This window comes from Peromyscus californicus, unplaced genomic scaffold (assembly GCF_007827085.1).
Source record: "Peromyscus californicus insignis strain IS unplaced genomic scaffold, ASM782708v3 Scaffold_1__1_contigs__length_55948999, whole genome shotgun sequence".
NCBI classification, from domain to species: Eukaryota; Metazoa; Chordata; class Mammalia; order Rodentia; family Cricetidae; genus Peromyscus; species Peromyscus californicus.
In genome coordinates, this window is record NW_026294492.1 from 19,058,090 (window position 1) to 19,064,548 (window position 6,459).

At 61.0% G+C, this 6,459-nt stretch overlaps 1 protein-coding gene across 3 annotated transcripts in view; it reads right to left on the reverse strand.

The window, feature by feature from the left end:
- Positions 1-5,488, reverse strand: part of Dnmt3a (DNA methyltransferase 3 alpha) — a 113,821-nt gene extending 108,333 nt beyond the window's left edge. The window contains exon 1 of one of the 3 annotated variants that reach the window (XM_052746023.1): positions 2,340-5,488. The gene's annotated coding sequence lies outside the window, so the exon portion shown is untranslated. Of the gene's footprint in view, positions 1-1,467; positions 1,575-1,985 lie in introns of those variants that run through there. The other 2 variants (XM_052746022.1, XM_052746021.1) reach the window with 2 other exon arrangements.
- Between the last annotated feature and the right edge of the window lie 971 nt (positions 5,489-6,459).

Here is a 6,459-nt window from a genome sequence, read left to right on the forward strand (position 1 = left end):
AGGAGCAGAGGAGAGGAGGGGATGCAGAGACAGGGGGAAGCCACGGAGGGGGGAGCGCAGGGAGAGGGTGCCCCCAAGAAGACAAGGCTCCAGGAAAAGCAAAATGAAGTTTGGCAGCCATAGGGCCGCGGGCCCCGCGAAGAGGGGCTGGGGGGGAGGCCGGGGGCGGGCCCTGGACGCATGCCAGCTCGGTCCGCGCCAACGAGGAGGGAGGGCATGACGGCCTGGAGTGGGGAGCCCGGGTGAGGGCGGGACACGGACCGCGGCCGGCGCCGCTCGGAGGCTCGGGGGGTCTCCTGAGGTGTGGGGCAACGTGGGGACCGCGACCCCCCGATCCGCAGCCTCCGCGAGGCCTCGTCCTTCACTGTGCAGATGCGAAGCTTTCAAGGACACGTCTACACCGGTCCGGCGGCGGCGGCGGCGGCGGCGGGGGTGCGTGTGAGTGTGTGCAGGAGGGGGGGAGTCTGCTGCAGGGGGGCGACCCCGGCATCCCCACCGGAGTCATTTCCAGCCTGGCCGCTCCCGCCCCCGCACCTTCCAGTCCTCCGCGGCCCCGGGGCCCGGGGATCCTCGCCCACTCCCGCCCCGCCCCCACACTGCGGCGCCGCCGCCGCCGCCGCCACCGCCGCCACCCCGCTCCCACGGCCCGCAGCGGGGGCAGGGAGGAGCCGGGCTCGACGCCCCCCCATGCCGTTCCGCCTGGCCTCCGCGGGAGCGTGCGCCCCCCGCACGGGCACGCTCCCCACGCGCGCGCGCCCCTCCCAGGCCCGCCGGCGCCCCGCACCCCCAAGCCACAGGTGGCCGCGGGAAGATCGCGACGCCGCGCTCCCCGGCGCGGGCCCCGACCGTCCCCTCGGCCCTGCCGGGGGCCTCCAGGGTCCCCCCGCCGCGCGGGGCCTCCAGGCCCGGGGGAGGGGCGGGGCGGGGCGCGGGGCCCGGGTCGTGCCAGGCTGCCATTTTCTGCCGTGGCCACGGCGCTCCCCGGCCGGCCGCCCGCCCGCCCGCCCGCCGGCTCGCCCGCGCCCCCTCCCCCTCCTCCCCCCCCTCTCCTCCCGCCTCCCGATTCCGGATCGGGTCCGCGCCCCGCAGCGCACGGCCCCAGGCCCTGCCAGGGCCCCGGGGCGGGGGCAGAGCCCGGAAGGCGGAGGCGGCGGGGCCCTGCGGCAGCGCGCAGGCCGGCGGAGGCCCCCCGCGGCATTGTACGGACTTGAACTTGAGCCCGGGCCGGGCGGGGGCGCCGAGGGGCGTCCGCGGTGGAGGAGGCGCGCAGGAGAGGGGCGGCGGGCGAGCCGAGGGGGACATAAACAAACCCTCGGCCCGGGCCGTCCGCGCCCGCAGCGCCGGCCCCCGCGCGCCGCGCCGCCGCGCACCGAGTTGCAGGGTCCGAGCCGCGCTCCCCACCGCCCCGCTGCGCCCACCCGCCCGCCCGCCCTCCCAGCTCCGGGGCCGCGGGGCTGCGCTGGTTACCGTGTGGCCCGGCGGGTCGGGCGGCCCGGCTCGCCCTGCTGCCGCGGCGCCGCGTCCCGGCTCGTCCTCTGCTCGCGCCGCCGCCCGCGCCGCCTCCCGGCCCGCCCGCTGCCTGCCGCGCTCCCTCCCTCCGTCGCTGTCGCGCTCCCTCTCTCCGCCTCCTCCGCCGGGTCCCCCCCGCCCGCCCCTTCTCTCCGCCTTCCTCCTTCCCTCCCTCCGGCCGCCCGCCGCCCAGGCCTCCGCCCGCCGCTCGCCCCCCGTGGCCGCGCTGGCTCCGGCCCCGGCGCTGCGGAGCCGCCCGGGAGGCAGCACCGGGGGCCCCGGGGCGCCGCGGCGGGAGCGGCCCGGGCGGCGGGCGGTCCTAGCGCCCCCGGCGGGAGGAACGGGTTCGGGACCCCGCCGCGCCCCGGCCGTAGCGCTCCGGGCCAGGCACCCCGCCGGGGCTGAGCTCCGGGTTGCCCGATGCCCCTCGAGTCGCCGCCTGGCCTCAGCCTCCCCACCGCGCGACGCCCCTCTACCTGGCGCAGCTTCTGCGCTGGGTCCCCGCATCCAGCACTGGCCGCAGGGACAGCGGCCCCTCCTCTCCCGGGCCGGTGTCAAGTGCCTCCCCCCTGCCGCCCGCGGAGCCCCCGGCGGCCTTCGCCCTGCAGTTCTCCCGACCTCCACCAGAGCCCACTGCGCTCTGCGCGCCTCAGCACTGGGGCTGGGGACAGCAGCGCCTGCCCAGCCGCGTCGCCACCCCCAGCCAGGTGCCGCGGTGGCCAGACGGCTGCACACGGCCAAGGTCGGAGCGCCTGGCGCCTCGAGGCCACCCTAGGGGCTCGAGCACCGCCGTGGGGTGGGCTGCCTAGAAGGGAGCGAGCTTCCCGTACCTTGATGTGCCCAAGAAGAGTTGGATGCCCTCAGGTGGGCTCTGGAAAGATCTGAAGAGGTGGGAGGTTGAACTAAATGACATTGAAGACCTCTTCCAGCGGCCAGATTCTCCACAGACCTGCCCTAGACCTGGATCCCTCAAGGTGGGGGTGCTCTCAGGGCTCCGGGTCTGTAGTGCTTACATCTCCTTCAGCTACCATCACTGGAGCTTGGCGCTGGATCCCCTGACTCCCAGCCTCCTCGTCTGGCTCCTCCCTCCTGCCACTGGACAGCCCCATCCATCCAGACCTTCAGCTGTGCCCCAGTGTCCTGGACTGCGTCTCCCACACTTAGCATCACACTTATGTGCAGACCCTCAATGCTGAAGCAGGTCCCCACACCACACACCCCACTGAGGGTCACGGGGACAGTTGCCTAATTCCTTGGGACGCAGAACCACCTTTCATATTGCAGGCCACCTTTCTCTTCAGTCTTCGCCACGCCCAGGCAACTGTCCTAACCTCTTCTAATGTCACCCTACCTCTTGCCCCATCCCCACCCCCAAGCTACTGGTGCTCCTTTCTGCTACGCATGGTCTTTCGCCTGGCCGGTTCTAAGACTCTCGCCATGCCCTGTGATGACAAGGACACCATTTGTCATCGGCGTAGCACCTGTACGTGCTATGTCCTCATAAATGTTGGTTGAATGACAGTATGAACTGCAGGGTTCCTCCATCCAAATCCACAGCCCCTCCAAATGGTGCTTCCGGCTTGACTAAGGACAAGGCTGTTTTAGAGAAAGGCCTCAACTTCCTCAAGAGTTATATGGCACTACCTCCAAAGAGCAGCCAGCAGACATGACACCTCTCCCTTGTCCATGCCACCTTGTCAAGTGTTGTCCCTACTTCCCTGTGAAGAAGCCCATGCCTGGACTCGGGGTGAAACTTGGTGGTAGAGAATTTGCCTGGTAATCACCAGGTCTTAGGTTCAGTCTTCAAAACTACAAACAAAAAGCCCATCCTGAGGCTAGAGAGATGACTCAGTGGTTAAGAGCACTGGCTGCTCTTCCAGAGGACCTGGGTTCAATTCCCAGCACCCACACGGCAGCCCACAACTGTTTATTAACTCCGGTTCCAGGGGATATTCAACACCTTGCTTCTGATGGTGCTGCATGCCACATGGTCCACAGACATGGGTACAGGTAAAGCATCCATACACATCATCTTTTTTAAGCCTGTCAGATTTGGGAAGCGGCAGAGTAAGAGTTAAGGCCGGGTTCACTTGACTCAGGTTGGCATATCACAGTTGCCCCCCAAGAAGCCGAAATTGACCAAGAGGGCCAAATGTGAAGTCTGTGTTCAGTACTGATGGTGATGTCACTGGGAGCCTTAAAAGCGTGTGGCCTTGGATGCCTGTGTTGCTAGTGTCATGAGACCCACAGTAACCATGATAGGGGCGTTGTGACCAGTGAGAAGCAGTCATGGAGCTCCGCTGTTGATTCTAGATGCCAGCGCTGATGTCTTTGGTCCAGAGAGGTAGCACATCAATGCTGGATGACCCTCTTCATGCTACAACTAGGTTCAGCTCAAATAGGTGTAGCCTTTAGGCTCTGTTATAGTTTGAATATGAAGTATCCCTCCATAAAGGCTTGTACATTAAAGGGTTAGTCCTCTGCAGGTGGTGTTGGGTTTTTTGGTTTGGTTATGTTTGAGACATATTATGCAGCTCTGACTAACCTGGAGCTCCCTATATAGACCAGGCTGGCCTCAAACTCACAGAGATCCACCTGCTTCTGCCTCCTGAGTGCTAGGATCAAAGGCGTGCTCCACCACACCCAGCCTGGTGGCGCTGTTTTGAGAGGTTCTGGAACCTCCAGGGCGTGGGGCCAGGCTGGAGAAACTAGGTCACTCAGGGCATATCCTTGGAAATACATCTTGCCCTGGCCACAGTCTGGCTCTGGCCTTGTGTCCCGGCTGCTATGAGGCAGGCGGCTTCCTCTACCACCGGCACCTGCCATCATAGTGTTCAGCCCACAGTTGGCCCACATGCACAGACTGAACCCTCAAAAACCATGAACCAAAGTCCAGCTTTCCTCCTTTAGGATGTTTCTGTGAGGTATTCGTCACAACAGAAAAGCAGTGAACACAGGTCCCTACACCCCATCACTTTGGTCCTCGACATTCTGGGTTAAGATGCAGCATTGCTTCCAAAAGAAAAGGTTATCCCTATAATAGACATCCCCAAATCTCTGTGACTTAAAACCACCAAGTTCTATGACAGTTTGGTGACTCCTCAAAAAGTTAAATGCGGGCTGGAGAGGTGGCTCAGAGGTTAAGAACATTGACTGCTCTTCCAGAGGTCCTGAGTTCAATTCCCAGCACCCACATGGTGGCTCACAACCATCTGTAATGAGATCTGGCACCCTCTTCTGTATACATAATAAGTAAATAAATCTTAAAAAAAAAAAAGTTAAATGCAGTGTAACCGTGCGACTCTGAAATTCCACTGTTAGGAGTATATCCAAAAGAATTGAAAGCAAGCCAGGTGTGGTGGCACATGTCCCTAATCCCAATACTCTAGAAGCAGAGGCAGGAGGATGGCTGACAATTTGAAGTCAGCCTGATCTACATAGTGAGTTCCAGGGTAGCCAGAGCTACACAGGGAGACCTGTCTCAAACAAACAAGATTAAAAGCAGAGATGTGTGGTGTTTGTGTACAAGTATTCATAACTATTTGTGGTAGTCACAAAATGGGAGCAACCTGAATCCACAAACCTGTCCACCCGCAAATAGATGAGTGAATAATCATGTTGTATATACAACCGGGATAGTTTTGAGGCTTGAAGAGGAAATTCTGACCTGTGCTTCAACATGGGCGAACCTTGAGGAAGGACATCACGCTGAGTGAAATAAGCCAGTCACAGACGCACATGCTGCATGGTCCTGTTTACATGAGGTACCTAGAATAGCCAAATCTGTGCAGGCAAAGTAGAATCCTGGCTACCTGGGCCTGGATGGGGAGAATGGCAAATGAGGGTTTCTCTGCTAGAGCTTCATCCTGAAATATGAAAGCCTTCCCGAGACGGGTGGTATGGGATGCATTGATACACTTAAAAACGGTGATGTTTGTGTTATATGTCTGTGACTACAATAAAGCAAGTAGAGTAGAAAGTTTGCAAGTATCATGCGTCCTCTGTGGGTATGCAGGGTGGGACTGGGGGCTGTGTCCATGCAATATCCAGGGCCTCTGACGGACAGAAAGACCCAGGGGAAGCACCAGGGGATGTCACCCTGTCGATGGGCATGTCACTTGATGGGTAAAACTAGACATACAGTTCCGTTCAACTAGAGTTGAACTGGTTATCAAGCTATCCAAAGGCCGCAAAGACCAGACACATTAGGCTGAGAGTGTCACTCGGTAGAGTGCTCATGTAGCAAGTACAAAACCCTGACATCCACCCCCAGCACCACAGAAACAGGTGTGGTGGCACACACCTGTAACTCTAGTAGAAGCAGCAGGGTTTTAAGTTCAAAGTCATCAGAAGTTTGAGACCATCCTGAGCTGTATGAAACCCTGTTTGTTTGTTTGTTTTGGATAATTAGCCACAGAGATCACCATGGGGGCTCTTTGGACCCTCTCACTGGCAGCAGGATTCCCTGACATTCTCTCCACAGGGGCCATAACTGAAAGCTCAGCCCTCATCTGCTGACTGGAGTAGGGCAACCCCAGCATACCCACTCTGTCAGCTAGCTCTGTGTCTGTCCTCTCCTCTGTCCTCTCCATCTTCTCCAATATCCCATGCCACCCGACTCGCCTCCCTGGCCTCCAGACTCTGTTCACCAGCCTCCCTACTTGGTGATGTCAGCCCCACTCCAACCCCCAGGGACTCACCATCCCAGTTGTCCTCAAGTCACACCAGCCAGGAGAAGGCCATCTTGGACCACTATGGATGCTGGCTCTTCATCTGCACCAAATGGTCATACTTCCACCTGTCTTACAGGGAGGGTGGCTGTGCTGGCACCAACTCTTCATTGCCAGAGATGGCATCCCAGCCAAATGAAACACAGGGACCTGGGAGGCCCAAGGGTGGGGACTCAGGGACAGGTAACTCCAGGGTTCAAATGCAGCTCAGGGTGGGAAC